The 15,392-nt window shown below is 38.8% G+C and overlaps 1 protein-coding gene across 24 annotated transcripts in view; it reads left to right on the top strand.

Moving 5' to 3' along the window:
• Positions 1 to 15,392, top strand: part of NRXN1 (neurexin 1) — a 719,965-nt gene that overhangs the window by 232,429 nt on the left and 472,144 nt on the right. The window lies entirely within an intron of this gene.

Here is a 15,392-nt window from a genome sequence, read left to right as displayed (position 1 = left end):
TTGTCTTCTGTTTAATATAGAAAACTTACAGTTGTTACTTGAAACTTACTGTATCCATCAAATTTCTTTAAATTGTCTCCTCCTTTATCACTTGATGGGGGTAAGCTTTAGACAGTCATGGAAAAGGTGTGGTGGAGTAGGTTTAAGAGCTTTAATATTGCACTGGTCTCTTACTATGTGTTTAAGAAGATGCTTCCTACTACAGAATTGGGACCTCTGTAAGCAGGCGTGTATCACAGAGTGGCTTTGCAGTGCAAGGACTGAGCTCTGAAACAGGGTAGGGCATTTGTTTGAGTAACACTTGTTTCCTGAAAGTCACTGTTTGTTAGGTAGCTGGTGCTGCTCCTATTAACTTATATTAAGTTATATTGATAGTTATCCGTGTTCATTAGCAAAACAATTGTTTGCATACTCTTGTGTTTGCAATTAGGTAAACCCACATTTTGAGACCCCACGTGTGAAATTACCATCTGAATATCTGTGATGGTTGTTTGTGCAAAACTCTGGTGTTATATTCTCCAGACATAGGCCCTTGCTTACATCTACAGAGCTCTTTATTAAGTGACTCCTGTGTTCTGAAATATCGTGACCTAAATTTTGATTGAGGCTAGGGAGGGGAAGGATTATGAAAAACATTGCATCCTGTCAAACTATTACAAAAATAATTTTACTTTGTTTATTGTCCTGGAAAGTGAGTGTTAATTTAAGAACAAACAATAATGTCAATACACTTACCAGTCCTCCCATGGGGGTAAATATTAGAATAACTCCTAAATCCAGTAAAACCAGTCCTAGTACACCAGACAGGAAAAAAAATAAATAGCTGCAATATATCAGTATATCATATAATCTGTCAGCCTTCTGTAGATTTCATCAGGGTTTAGTATTATTTTCAAAACAAAAAGTGTTACGTTACTTGAATTCAGTTGGCCTTTTACCTATGTTCTTAACATGTCCCTACTTCTGGTTTTGTTCTTACCTGTCTGCTGCACACCGAATGGAAATAGAGCTTTTTTTTGTTAGTAAGGCCTGTTCTGATCTTCAGATATGATTGGGCATTTCCAGCGGCTGATGATTAGCGAGAACGCTGAGCAGCATATGGCTTAGCCTACCTTTGCTTCTCAGCAGGAACTACTGTACAGTAAGAATGGTCTCTGAAGCGGAAAAACTAAGAGGGAAGAGGGGAGTAGAGGGCAGCATTGAAACAACAGGAAAAGGGAAAAACTTAAGTAAAAGGTCCACTTGTTTCTAGGACTGTATATCACAGCCTTAACATTATAACAGCACTATCATAACCATCAACATTTTATGTATGTTGGGAAGCCATTTGAGTGTTTTATGTGGATTTTAAAATATCCATGTAAGGATTATGTGTAAGTGCTCTAGATTTGCCTTTGAATGTTTCTTACAATACATATGCAGGCAGTTGCAGTTCTGTGTAAATTTTTTTCTCTAAAATACAGACTGTTTGGTTGTCTTTATGGCCATGACCTTGACCTAGTCACTATTGTTATACAAATAATTATAATAATTTTTCTTTGCCTTTATTCTAAGATACACGCTCTTTGTGTCTTTTTTTTTAAATCTAGATATGTAGTTGATTCTTTCTTCCAGAGAAGAATGCTGTCTGTTCTTACTTCAAATCAAGAAGGGTCTGTCTTGTGCTCATCACTTAAATGTTTGTGTGTTGTCATTCATAAAGGGAAATTAAAAATAATTTTCATTACTCAGTATAGTGATCGGTAGTCAATTTAACATTTGTAGGAGGGTAATCTGAATTTCTACTTATGTTTATTAGATATTAGAATTCAATTGTTTAAAACAAACCAATTTAAAACAGCAACGTTCTTTTGCTCATTAAATGAGGAATTCTTCTACCTTTGCCCTTCCTCGGAAGAAAAAACTTACAAATTATTTATAACCTTTACTTTAGTTTTTAATAATGGAAAAGGGGGGGAAATGAAACAGTGTATTCTTTCATAAACCAGAAATCATTCCAAGATTTGGTGTCCAGTCTAAATCCCTTGTCAATTCCTTTAGGATGATGAGCTTTTTTAACTTAGAAAAACATTACAGATTTCAGATATGCTACTAAAGACAGTTGCTTTAGTGTGAATAGTTGTCTTATATAGCTTGAAAATTAAAAGAAGGAGCATATAAGGGTGTTTTGGGGTCCATTTTTGATGATTTATTGGACAGGATATATAAAAATTCATTAAGTATTTACTGGTGAAGTCGGCATATGTGGAAAGAGAAATGAAAGATCTTTCTGATCCTCTAGCTCATTTGGACGCTTTTGATGTAGTTACTGATGGTGGCTGAAGGCAACTTTGAGAATGAGGTTCCAAAAGAAATACTGAATACACCAGAAGGTGGTATATTGCTCCTGTTGCTTCTTCTCATAGAAGGCCTTATTTCCAAAAATACAGTTTTGACAGAATTGTTACCCATGTGACAGTGAGTTAAGATGATGAAGATCAAATAGTATTTTTGGCTACTGGTCTGTCTGTCTGAAAATTTTTGAGGTTCTTTCATATCCAGAACTTAACCTGTAAAAAATGTTCAATTAACATTTGTAGCTAACATAATAGTTCCTTTAACTTTCTTTAATGAGAAAGGATTGTAATGGGGTATTACAAATGGCTTGTTTAGATCAAAAATTTCTAGCAGGTAGTAATAGGCCATAAGCACATCACTGCCCATTATTTTAAACAGCAGATTGCTTCAGTTAAGACTTCAGCTTTTCAGGTCTCTCCTTTGCTGTAGGATTCTCTCAGAATATATTCCTCATATAGTCAGTAACTTGAAAACCTTTGTTTTAAATGTGAGCGAAACTGTGTTTATTAGATGGCAGTATCCTCAGCGGACTGGAAGATGTGGTAAAAAAGTTGGGTTTGTATTTAATTTACCTTATTTATAGGAAGACAAAGAGTTTTAAGTACCTTCTTCCAAACACACTTTGAAGACTAACACAGAGATGCAACAGATTTTTCTCAAAGTTTATATGTAGTCATTCCTTCAATGATGCAATCTTAGGTACAGATTGAAAAAAAAAAAAAGTGACAGTTGCATATAATACCATCTAGAAGGTATTTGGTTTGGTTTCCTTTATTGAAATCATTGCTGTGGTTCTTATTACTGGGACAAATGTTACATAGTCCTGTAGTACCTCTCTGACACTAGTGCAAAACTGGTTTTAGAAAATGGCTCATTATGCACATAATACCATTGCAGTGGCCTTCCCTCTGTATCTCTGGAAAACTTACTGTTATGCAGGGCTTCTTTTAACAGGAGTTAATTAGGACCAGAAAAGTGCTTGTTGTTTTTTATTGCACCCAAACCCCAGGATGTGCTGCACTAATCCTGTAGTGGTGCCATAAGAAAGATGTTCAGTTGGTGTTTTGGAAGTTGGTTATTAGCATCAGAAAAGTTCTTTATTAAATCAATTAACTGGTTAATTCTCTCTACATATTATGATAAATTCACGTAATGTGTTAGTTGGGGACTATTTTCTTCCTTATTCTCTCATTTGAAACGTATGTTAAATTTATTACCAACAAAGTCAAAACAATCTTAAATATTTCTTCCTCTCTGTCTTGGTTTGAAAGACAGGTGTCTGTGGCGGAAGGCAGGAGCCTCCCTTGAAATGGAAAATGCAACCCCCTTCCCTCCAAATTATTATAATTTTGAAATTAAGGGGCCTTCAGGCAAAGATATGGGGAACAGGAATAACAGTTCTTTACTAATATATATATATATATATACACATATAACACAAGGCAGGAATAAAAAACAACCCACTGGTTTACACTGACAGAGTCAGAAATACAACCTGACACCCTGTTAGGGTGGCAGTAGCAGTCCGATAAGATGGTGGCTGCAGTCCTCCTGAAGCGATGGATGTAGTTCTGTTGAAGCAGCGATCTTGTAAAAGGGTCTGGTCTTCCTCGGAAGGTCCAGTGGTAAGTAGGTAGCTCTTGTCCTCTGGAACTCCAGTGGGGGAAAAAACTCCTCTGGGAATCCAGTGGAAGAAGGCTGCTAGGGTGTTGGAGAGCTCAGTTTTTATTTGGCATGGACTGCTTGGCTCCTTCCCCCCGGGCGGAGAATCTCACAATGGGATGAGGAGTCGTGAGGCAGTTCCTTGATGGGCCATTAACAGGAGATAGTCCAGGAGGGAGTTATCAATGGGTCAGGCGATAAGGCATTGTTGTGCCCGTTAACAGCAGATAGTCCAGAGGGGGGAGGCAGGGAGCACCGCCCCACCTGGTCTCAACAGCTCCTGAAGATGGTAATAGAATATGGTTTTGGGGCGCATTTTACACTGTAACCTAGGACACTCCTGTAATCCACATTTTTATGTATGGTGATGAAAAATGAATGCTAGTCTTCTGGAAAACCCTCAGCAAGGAGTAAGGTGGTATTGCTTTGTCCAAGGAGCAGACAAGAAATTGGGTTTTTATCCTGGACACCTACTTTCATCTATTGGAAGAACAATGGCATTTGGGTTTTGTGCAGCTCTCCGCTGTAAGATGCAGGTAGAAGAGAACCAGCCTGGGATGGCGAGGAAGAACTTTACCTTTTCTGTGTCATCACTCAAACCAGATTGATTTTAAAACTTGCATTTGAAAAATTTTTATAATTACAGAGGGAAAAATTAAAAACCATTTATTACTATTGTAATGTCAGTTTTTCTACCAGCTCTTCTTTCTATAAGCAATCTGGTATAGAAAGCCTCTTCACTTGTGATTTTTTGAAAGCTGGAAGTCTGTATTTTGCACTTTAGCTGCAAAGTCAGCAGGAGCCTTGAGGCCTGGAAAAGGTCTTTGGTACCTTGTTCAGTCCAGTTTTTACTTTGGTGGAGTAACAAGCCTGTATTTATCTGTTGGTATAATGCTAGCCTGGTTTCCCAACATCTGACCGAAGTCCCTCATTGAGTCCCTCTTAAGGCAACAGCAAAACCTTAAAATCGGTTCTTCTGTGAATGTAGAAGCGTCATGTATATTTGGCATTTTGTAAATTATTCTGAATTTAACAAGAATGCCTTTAAAATTGCGATTGTCAAACTTTGGGGGTTTGAGTAATTATATGAAAGATTTTATCACTAGTATATAAACTGCAGGAATTTCTAGTCTACTTCTTAATTATATGACTGTTCGTAGGAAAAAGATCCATTTATTTTCACCTTCCAGCAGTCTGGTATTTAATGTACCTGTGGTGGGTTGACCCTGGCCAAAATGCCAGGTGCCCACCAAAGGCACTCTATCACTCCCCCTCCTTAACTGGACAGGAGAGAGGAGAGGAAAAAAAAAAAAAATAACAGGCTTGTGGGGTTAAGATAAGGACAGGGAGATCACTCAGCATTTACCATCACGGGCAAAACACTCAACTGAAAGGAAATGTGATTTATTACCAATTAACTCAGAGAGGAGTAATGAGAAATAAAACCAAATCTTAAAACACCTTCCCCCCACCCCTCCCTCCTTTCCCGGGCGTAACTTTGATCCCGATTTTCCTCCCTCCTCCCCCCCAGTGGCACAGGGGGAAAACAGAGAATGGGGGTTGGGATCAGTTCATCACACTGTTGTTTTCTGCCGCTCCTTCCTCCTCAGGGGGATGATTCCTCACACGTTTCCCCTGCTCCAATGTGGGGTCCCCCTCATGGGAGAAAGTCCTCCATGACTTCTCCAACATGAGTCTTCCCACGGGTTCAGTCCTTCATGAACTGCTCCAGCATGGGTCTCCTTCATGGTGTGCAGTCCTTCAGGAACTGACTGCTCCAGTGTGAGCCGCCTCATGGGGTCTCTGGCAGGAAACCTGCTCCAGCGTGGGCTTCTCTCTCTCTATGGGCCACAGGTCCTGCCAGGAGCCTGCTCTGGTGCAGGCTTCCCACGGGGTCACAGCTTCCTTCAGGTATCCACCTACTGCGGCGTGGGGGCCCTCCACGGGGTGTAGGCAGTCATCTGCTCCACCGCCCATGGGCTGCAGGGGGACAGCCTGCCTCACCATGGTCTTCACCACAGGCCGCAGGGGAATCCCTGCTCCGGCGCCTGGAGCATCTCCACCCCCTCCTTCTGCACTGACCTTGGTGTCTACGGGATGTTTCTCTCACACATTCTCACTCCTCTCACTCGCAGCAATTACTGCTGCGCAACAACTTTTTCACTCTCTTAAATATGTTATCACAGAGGTGAAAAACTCTGTCGCTGATGGGCTCGGCCTTGGCCAGCGGCAGGTCCGTCTTAAAGCCGGCTGGCATTGGCTGCATCTGACATAGGGGAAACTTCTAGCAGCTTCGTACAGAAGCCACCCCTGTAACCTCCCCCCCCGCTACCAAAACCTTGCCATGCAGACCCGTTACAGTACCCTAAGATGGCATCATTCCTAAAAATTCTTGCTTACTTTACTGTCCCTCCCCAATTGCAGGTTTGCTTTTGAAGTGCATACTCATGTGATTAAATAAAAGGAACTGAAAATTAGTGAGGAAATTGTATGGTCCTAGTCATTTTAGAAATGAATTAAAATTGCTGTTTAGCAAAATGGGATAATTTATCACTTATATAGTGTTCCCTGTAAGTCATTTATCATGAGTGGCAACTATCATCATTTATTCTAATCTAAGATGGTGAGGAGGGATCAGAGACTTACGTTGCGTAAATTCATGCTTGTAATTGGCAATTGATTTAATGATTGCATGTAAAGTAAAACGGGAGCTAGAAGAGCTTTTCCAAGTTTCTCCTCTGCTTCTGCCCTATGGTATTACATGTGACTCTGTATCACTTGTGCTGTTAAATTCTTGTTGCCAGGTGGAATTATCCTTTGCACTTGATTTTACTTAAGCATATGCTAGTTTTTCTTGTATGTTGCATGCAAGTAGTGCAGACTTTTCCCAGGATTTCAGGTGTAGTGTCTTTTTAAGATGAACCATGTGCTGACAGTGGACTTCATAAACAGAGACTATGGTAGTCCAGATTAGTTGATTAAAACAACTAACCAAAGTTTTACTTCCCTTGTCATCTCTTTGAGTGCAGCATTTTCTCCTGGAAAAGGGCTTGAGATGGTTCACAAGCTCCCTGGATTTTAGAATGAATAGACGCTTGTACAGCATTTTTCTACAAAGGATCATATAAAATAATAAGCCCTTGAGAAATGTTTGTGACTCCTCCAGAATCAGGTGCTCATGGTCTTAAATGTTTTGTTCTCGTGTTAGGCTAGCCATGATTATCTCATAAGGGACTTTTTCCCTAATAAAGGAGGAAAAAGGAAGTATCGTGTGACCACGGAAATTTACATTTATTTTAGAATGGTTTCTGGAGCTAGTAACTGTTTTTGTGATACTGCATCTTCATCTTTCTGTAACAGCAGCTCTGTTCAGACTGAAAGTTCCCATTTACACTGTAGCTGTTTGCTTTTAACAGCCTGTGAGTGCAACTTTCCTTATTTGCTGATTTACGTGTAATAAAGCCTTACCTTGTTTCTTACTTAAAATTTGCTTAAATACTACAAAAGTGAGTTGTGCAATGCTTTTCTGGGTATGCGGACAAATTAAGATGCTCAAGAACAGCAATTTCAGTTCCTGCTAGAGAATCTGTTCCATCATGATATGTCCTTTTCAGCATACATTGTATTAGTAGGGAAGGGAAATAGGGATTTCTATGCACGTGATGGGGGGGTGGGGAATATTTAAAAAGGAAAGAAACAGGATTTTCTTTCTTTTGTGGGTCTAGAATTATGAATCTCATTTTCTCTCCAGATTGTTGTCTTGGAATTTTCTGTGAAGACTTGTTTAGAGAGCAGGAGAATAATTGCTGGAAAGGAACAGAAGAATGTGAGAAAGGGAAGGAAGAATGGAAGATTTTTAATTAAAAAAAATTAAATTGAGCTTAAGTGAGATAGGAACAGAAAAGTGTTTTTGCTATATACTATCAATACTTAAAAATAAATTCAACTCTTAACTGATAAAGTAGACCATCTGTACTCCGTTTGAATTAATATCTTCTCAGGTTTTATCATAATTCCATCTTTTTTGTTGTTTTCATACTTAAGTCTTAAATTTGTTAAGCAGACAGTAATAATTTTGGTTCTTTTCAAGTGCCTGCATGATTTTTTTATGTATGCAATCCAGTAAGCCTATTTTATGTAATTTGGAAACAAATTAAGGTCAAATTCAGTAAAAAAAAAATTGAGAAATACTTTGTGGTCTTAGAGTTTTTCATCTTAAGATTCGGTGAGTGATCTATTAATGACAGAGTATAGACTGGCCTTCTAAAAGGGCACTATGCTGTGAAGCCTTGTGCGTGATGCATCCTGAGATCATTCTAGGTTCAATGGTACACGCCTTATGCAGAGAGAATTCCCCTTGTATGTAATGGCAAAACCATTAGTTTGCTATTACTGCAAAATTTCCAATTCTTGATGTTTACTACAGAAGTAGCAGTTCAGGCTGTCTTGTTTTATTGTATCAGTATCCTTGTTAATGTTTTTGTTTACATGCTGTTTTGGGTATAGTTTTCCCTAGGTTGCATTATATTCTGAAAGACTTTATAAATAAGAAAATGGCGTAATGGATAAATGTTTGAATTTTAAATTGCCATGAAATGGAGCACAAAACAGTACATCTGGGAACATACTAGGCTCTGGTTTGGCATAATTTATTTATTCAGTCCATATTTAATGTTTTGAAGATTGTGCAGAAGGAATCTGGCTCTTAGAAATTGGAAATCACCAGTATTGACTTATATTCTCTTTGAAAATAATTCTTTTGGTAGGTAGACAGATAAATAGACAGCACTATACTACATTTTGTTTGCATAATAGTAGATTGGTTTGTCACATGACATAGGGCCTTGGAATTTAGTTAATAAACTTATTTTAAGACACTTGGTTTCTCCTTCTATAAAGAAACATGACAGCTATCAATAAATAGGTTTAATTTACTCTTTCTGAACAATTTTATTTTGCTAGCCTATGGTCCCATTATTGTTACTACCTAATAAGACCAGAGCATCCAGTCATATGTATCTGATTTAAATCACACATGGGTATGTGAGCAAATCATTATGGAATCAGCTAGACCAATTTTATGATTTAATACTGCCAGGAAGGAGGCTTAGTATACTGTAAAGCTTAACATAGTGCTTATGTAGGATTGTAAAATCTGCTAAAGCCTATGGAAGTGTTTCTTCTGGACATTTGATCAGACCTTAAGGACTTAAATGAACCTCCAAAGAAGTGAATATTAAAACTGTTGTTATCTTCAGTGGAGAACAGGGCAAATTCTAAGAAAATAGGAGAAATACCCTTTCTGCAGGTGCTTTAATAAAACGTGCTTCTTGTCTGAATCCCTTCTGGGACACAAATGGATCATGTCTTTCTGTACTTATGTGTATCTCGTTATTCAGGATTTAACCACAGTAATATACAATAATTTACAGTACTCAAAATTCAGAATAAAAACATGTTAAATTCATCTATTGCTGTTCGTATTATCTTGTGCTTTTTTATGCAGGTAATTACATTCTAGTCATTTAATGAAGTGCAACACTTCATACTGGCTAGAATGACTGCCATGCATTTTTAATGGTTTCTCTAAGTGTCATTAAGTGATAATTTGAAAAAATAAACAACCAGCAGTATACACAATTGTTTATTAATAAAGCCTGTTCTTCACTTTTAAAATCAATGAAATTCATGGTATGAAATGTAGCAATAGATTGTAACTGCAGTTTATAAATTACATTTGAATGTTTTATATAATTTTTTTCAATCTGTCCATTCTAAATGTATACTGTCATATCAAGAGTAAAATATACATCTGCTTGACATTAGAGAGTTGATACGGGGATGGTTACCAGTATTGCTTCATGGCTTTTCTGTCCCAATTGATGAAACATTTTGAATGGTATGTGCCTCCTGCTGTATGTCTGCTAAACATGTCTCTGTTTTTCACTGACAGAACACGATAAAGATTTGTAACCTGGTTTCCTATTCTTGTTTTTTTCTGGATCTTTGCTAGCCTGTACTGAAACCATACAGTGGCAGAGCAGTGGCTGTTTTGCCTTCGATTTTCTCATTTCATAGCTGGGTATGACAAAGCAGCATTGCAGTTAGAAAGTTTAGTTTAGAAAGCATCACTTTCTAAATGTCAATGCCATATTGAGGGCAAAGATGTCTGAGGTTGCCTCCAAGTAATCATGAGAGGGAGTTTTAATTTTTTGCGAAGAATGCATTACTCCAAAGACTGGAGACATGGGGAGATAGTTTATCACTACCTCCCCTCCCTTCAAATAATTCCTCTGTTATGTGCAGTTTGGCCAAACTATATAGTAAACATTACTTGAATTCACGCCATGGATATTTCCTCAGATTATAAGTAAGTGTTTAGTTTTGTTGAGATACTTCCTGTGAAAAGATACTGTACACTTAATGTCCATTCAGTTGTTTGAAACCAGTAGTTTTCAGGTTTCATTTTTTTTTGTAATGCTAAGAAATGTATTCTCAGTTGTCAGATGCCTGTGGAAAAGTATTGTAGTTCTTAGCAGGCAGCACCTACTGGAAAATGAGATAACTGTCTAGTTGAGTATGCAGACTGTCTCATTAGCTGCTCAGTCAAGCCTTGTGACTTTATCTGTCAGACGTTTGGGTTTTTTCCTAGCAGTGAAACTCATCAGTATAAAAAAAAAATCAAAGTTCTTTTAACTATTGATACCAGAAGTGAATTTCTTAATATATCAAAATGTTGTTGAATCATTTCAGTGTTTTCAACCTTCGCTTCCTAAAAGCCGTTTGCATCAGAAATCTGTTTAATGAGTTTTACTAAAAATATGGTAACTACTGAGAAAAAGATAATTGCTACCCTACCTACAGCTGGAGCTTGCCTGGAAGAGTTATTGGTAAAGTCTGATCAGAAATGAGATTTTGAGATTGCCAGAACCACAAGGCTCCTCTGTGAGCTGGCCTTCCAGTGGCTTTTTAGGGGCCCATAATTCCAAAAACCTTAAATAGCAAAGGAAACAGATAAAATGGAGTCATTCTGGATCAGGAATTATGCCATTCAGTCAGGGTGCCCATAGTTATACAACTGGAATTTTGGAAGGTTATGTTGCCTTGAATCTGGTAGAGGAGAGGGTTTATCTCCTGACTCTGAAGCCCATGAGCGTACTGTTTCCAGATCTGAACCTCTCCCAGTTATCTGTGAAGTATGGATGTGACCTACATGATAAACGTCAGTGCTCTAATGTGTTAGTACCCTACTCTAATGGAGTCCTGGTACTGGTTTGCAATACAATGCCATTGCGATCAGGATCCGTATCGTAGTATTGCGATGAACTCCGAAGACTGATATATGAAACTCAATCTTACAATGGTTAAAAAAAAAAAAAAAAAAGGCAAATAATGGGCATTTTCAGTTTGCTAGGTGAGCCAAAAAGTTAGTTTGGCAGGAAAGGTATGAAATTAAAGGGTTTTTTCTGCACTGTTCACCTTTTTAAATCAAAGTATTTTTCTGAACTAAAATGGTATGCTCAGTCTTGCCACTTTTTTCCCCAGTTTAAAGTAAATTTTTAAACAAATGAATGCCACTATGATGTAATTTGTTTAAAAACTGAATGCTTCATAATAACTTAAAGTCACTCAGCTCCCAGAACTTCAGATTCAAACTTTGTGTATAGTTTTGTTGCTGAAATTAGTGATTAAATCGAACCCCAGATTAATGAATTCTTTCTTGAAATGCCCCAAATGGATCTCTTCCACCTGTCAGTTAAGGGAAGTTTCCTATGCAAGCTGATTTTGATCAACTCATGTGCCAGAGTGATGGCACGGTAATGTGGAGGGAAGAACTATGGTTTATCTAACACTTGTTTATGTACCTTGTATAAAGTTCATTGAACATATTAGTTAATGATAGTTCTTTGGTGACATTACTGAGTATCACAGACCATATTATTGAAGTTAAAAGGAGTGGGAAAGAGTTCAGAATTTAAAAGTGAATGCTGCAGGATGCAGAAGAGTTTGTTTTGCTGTTGATGGTTTGCCCAAAGGGCCATCCAATGAGATGCATATGAAATAGATGTTTTCCAGTCACAGTGATGCTGACTTCTCTTTCCAACGACAACTCAAGCTGATTGCTTGGTATTTATTTTTGTGTTTTGTTCGGTTTCACGGGTTTGGGGTTTTATTTTGTTTTGTTTTGTTTTCCCATGAAGAGGTGTAGAGTTGCTGATTTAGCCTTTTATTTTTCCCCCTCAAGGAAAACGCAATTAAGTCACTAAGTTTCAGTCTTGACTACTTACAGTTATGGAGTGATAGACATAGAAATGTTAGCCTTTATCCTGGATGTCTGTGGCAAGGTGTTTGGAGCTAGGGGGCTGGAGGAGCGGCTCCTGTGCTGGGCACAGCCAGTTCCAACAGACCCACCACAGGGAACAGCTGAGCCCCTCAGCCGTGAGTGGAGCATCTCTGGGAAAGCGTGGCTAAGAAAAGGTAAAAAAGCAGTAAGGAGTGAGGAAAAAAGTGTACGGAACAGACCTGTGAGCATCAAAATGAGAGGAGGAACAGGTGCTGCAGGTGCCAGCGCAGAGATTCCCCTGCAGCTGTGCAGAAGTGATCATGGGGAGTAGGTATTCACACTGCAGCCCATGGAGGACCCCACACTGAAGGGAGATTTCCTGAAGGATGTCTGGCCTGTGGAGAGCCCACGGAGGAGCAGGCTCATCCTGAAAGGACTGCAACCATGGGAAGGATGCATGCTGATTACCAGGGGAAAAGCATGAGGAGGAAGGAGCCTTAGGGAACAGCTGTTGTGGACTGCCTGCAACTGCTGCCCCTCTGTTCTGCTCAAGGCAGGGTGGGGAGAGGTAAAGAAGTTGGAAATGAAGGAGTGATAGGAATGAAATTGAGCCTGGGGAAAAGGCTAGGGCAGGAAATTGTTTTAAATTTGGTTTACCACCATCCAAAAAATATCCAACACCATCCAGGCTCTTTCAGTGGTGCCCAGTGATAGGACAAGAGACAATGGGCATAAACTGGAGCACAGGAAGTTCCACCTGAACATGAAACTGGAACAGGCTGCCCAGAGAGGTTGTGGAGTTTCCTTCTCTGGAGACATTCAAAACCTGCCTGGATATGTTCCTGTGTGACCTGCTCTAGGTGGTCCTGCTCTGGCAGGGGGCGTTGGACTAGATGATCTCCAGAGGTCCCTTCCAACCCCTAACATTCTGTGAAGAAGGAAAACTTTTTTTTTTTTGTTGCGGAGTCTCCTTCTCTGGAGATATTGAGAACCCACCTGGACACAGTCCTGGGCAACCTGCTCTAGGTGAACCTGCTTGAGCAGCGAGATTGGACTAGATGATCTCCAGGGGTCCCTTCCATTCTGTAATTCTGTGAAATAAATACACTCTTGTGCATTTTATACAGTAAATAGTTGTTAAATGAGATGCATGGTATTCATGTAATTTGCTGCTTAGTCCATTGAAACCCCAGAAAATGCATTGTTCGTAAATTCTTAATGCAGATCAAGCCAAGATTTTCTCCCTCTGTGAAACATATCAGGGTCCAGGACGCGTTGCTATCAGCATAGTGTTGTTCTGCACGCAGGACTGATTTGGAAGGTGTAAGAGATGGAGAATGGGCAGAGCAATTCCTGTGTGTCCTTAGCGCAAGCTGCAGTGTCTCTTGACCTACTGTTCCTGATAGACTAGGAAGGGTTTTAAGCAGGATGCTTCTCTATTGATAATGTCAAAGGTAAAAAATAAAGACTTTTGGACAGATTAAATAGGCTAATTTTTGACCTCAGTCTTGCACATGGGATCTAGCTTTTACCTGTCAAGTTCAACGAAGGGTAAAATTTGTCCTAAGTGTCAAAAATTTATGCCAGATAAAAGTAGTCTGGTGATAAAATACCAGACTTACTTTAAACTGCTTTTTTCTCCATAGTAAGCATTAGTCAGAACACCTCTAAGAATGCAATTTTTGTGCAGAATGGAATTTCATGTTAAAAAAAAAAAAAAATCTCAAGGCTCTTTTCTCCTGAAACTGGGATGGTGAGATACTAGTTATGTTGGAGCTTTTCTCCCTGCGCAACCACTTGTACTTACAAGCTTGACTATCGTTTTATGAGTTCCTACCCAGAAAGATGATTGGTTTTGTCCATGGACATACCAGCTATCTATGTATTACAAGCCTACAGAAGTCTAGTTAAGATGTACACGATGATAATACCTAACTCCTACTGCCTATTGATTGTGTATGATGAATGGCCAATACAGGAAGGGATCTGTGTGTGATCAACTGCTTGTTGTAATAGAGGAACACTGCTTAATCTGAAACTGGAGACTGGGGATTTTTGTTTGGTTTTGTGTTTTGTGAGAGGTGGTATCAAAAGAAAGCAGGGAAAAAGCATCCTTAAGGGTGTTCAGAGAGGTGATTTTTATTTTTTTTTAAAGTGTGTATTTACAAAATAGGCTGAGGCTGTGAAATCCAGCTGTGGATATCTTGTTACAAAATTATTTCTTTCTTTTTGGACAAGATACTGCTGAAGCCTGCTTTTGGGCTGTATAGAAAGCACATTAGATAAACAGTCGCTTTTTGTTCTATTTTTTTTTAATATATATATATAATTGTCTAGTATGGTTTGTCTGCTGCCTCAAAAATAAAAAAAAAAAAAAAGTAATCCAAAGAATTCCACATCAAATCTGTGTGATAGCACTTCAAAATAGATACAAACCAATGATTTTTAAGTTAAACCAAAATGCAATTTCTGTCTGGAGTCCTGTCTCAAGTTACTTTGCCACACTGCCTGAACTTCCTGTGCTCTACTGCCTGAAGAGAAGCATTGCAAATATTGAGCGTCAGTGTTCATGTATAGGCTGCTGCAGGAGGTCATAAGTAGATGACCTGGAACAACAGAAGACAGATGTGCCTAGGGACTTCAAAAAAATGTGTTCTTGCACCTGCTTTTTGCACGTTTTGTCATTCACTGGTCTCTTTTAAATTCACATTGATGTTGTTTCCCTCATCTATGTATTTATGCGTATGTTTGGGTTTTGTGCTGGTGGTATCATAGACTAATGTGTGCAGCTATTTTCTGGAGACTGAGTTTGCTCCCAAGAGTGATGAAATTTGTCATCCTCAGGTTTTCATACCTTCATCCTTAAACTGCATCAGCATGTGCAGGTTTCCATTGACATTTTACTAGCACTTATTATTAGTGAAACAAATAAATCCTGACTTCATGTAGCTCTAAACCCTATATGCGTGTAGTGTAAGGTCAGCATGTGTTCACCTATAGGACTCAAGGGGAAAACTTAATCTCCATTTATGTTATACTTGCTTTTCTGATGAGACTGAAGGCTTAGCTTCTGCTATTTGTGTTTCTTAGTCACCTAAGGATAAACTAA

Source organism: Leptosomus discolor, chromosome 2, assembly GCF_034619465.1.
Source record: "Leptosomus discolor isolate bLepDis1 chromosome 2, bLepDis1.hap2, whole genome shotgun sequence".
In the NCBI taxonomy this organism is placed as follows: Eukaryota; Metazoa; Chordata; class Aves; order Leptosomiformes; family Leptosomidae; genus Leptosomus; species Leptosomus discolor.
This window is presented reverse-complemented; position numbering and strand designations above follow the sequence as displayed.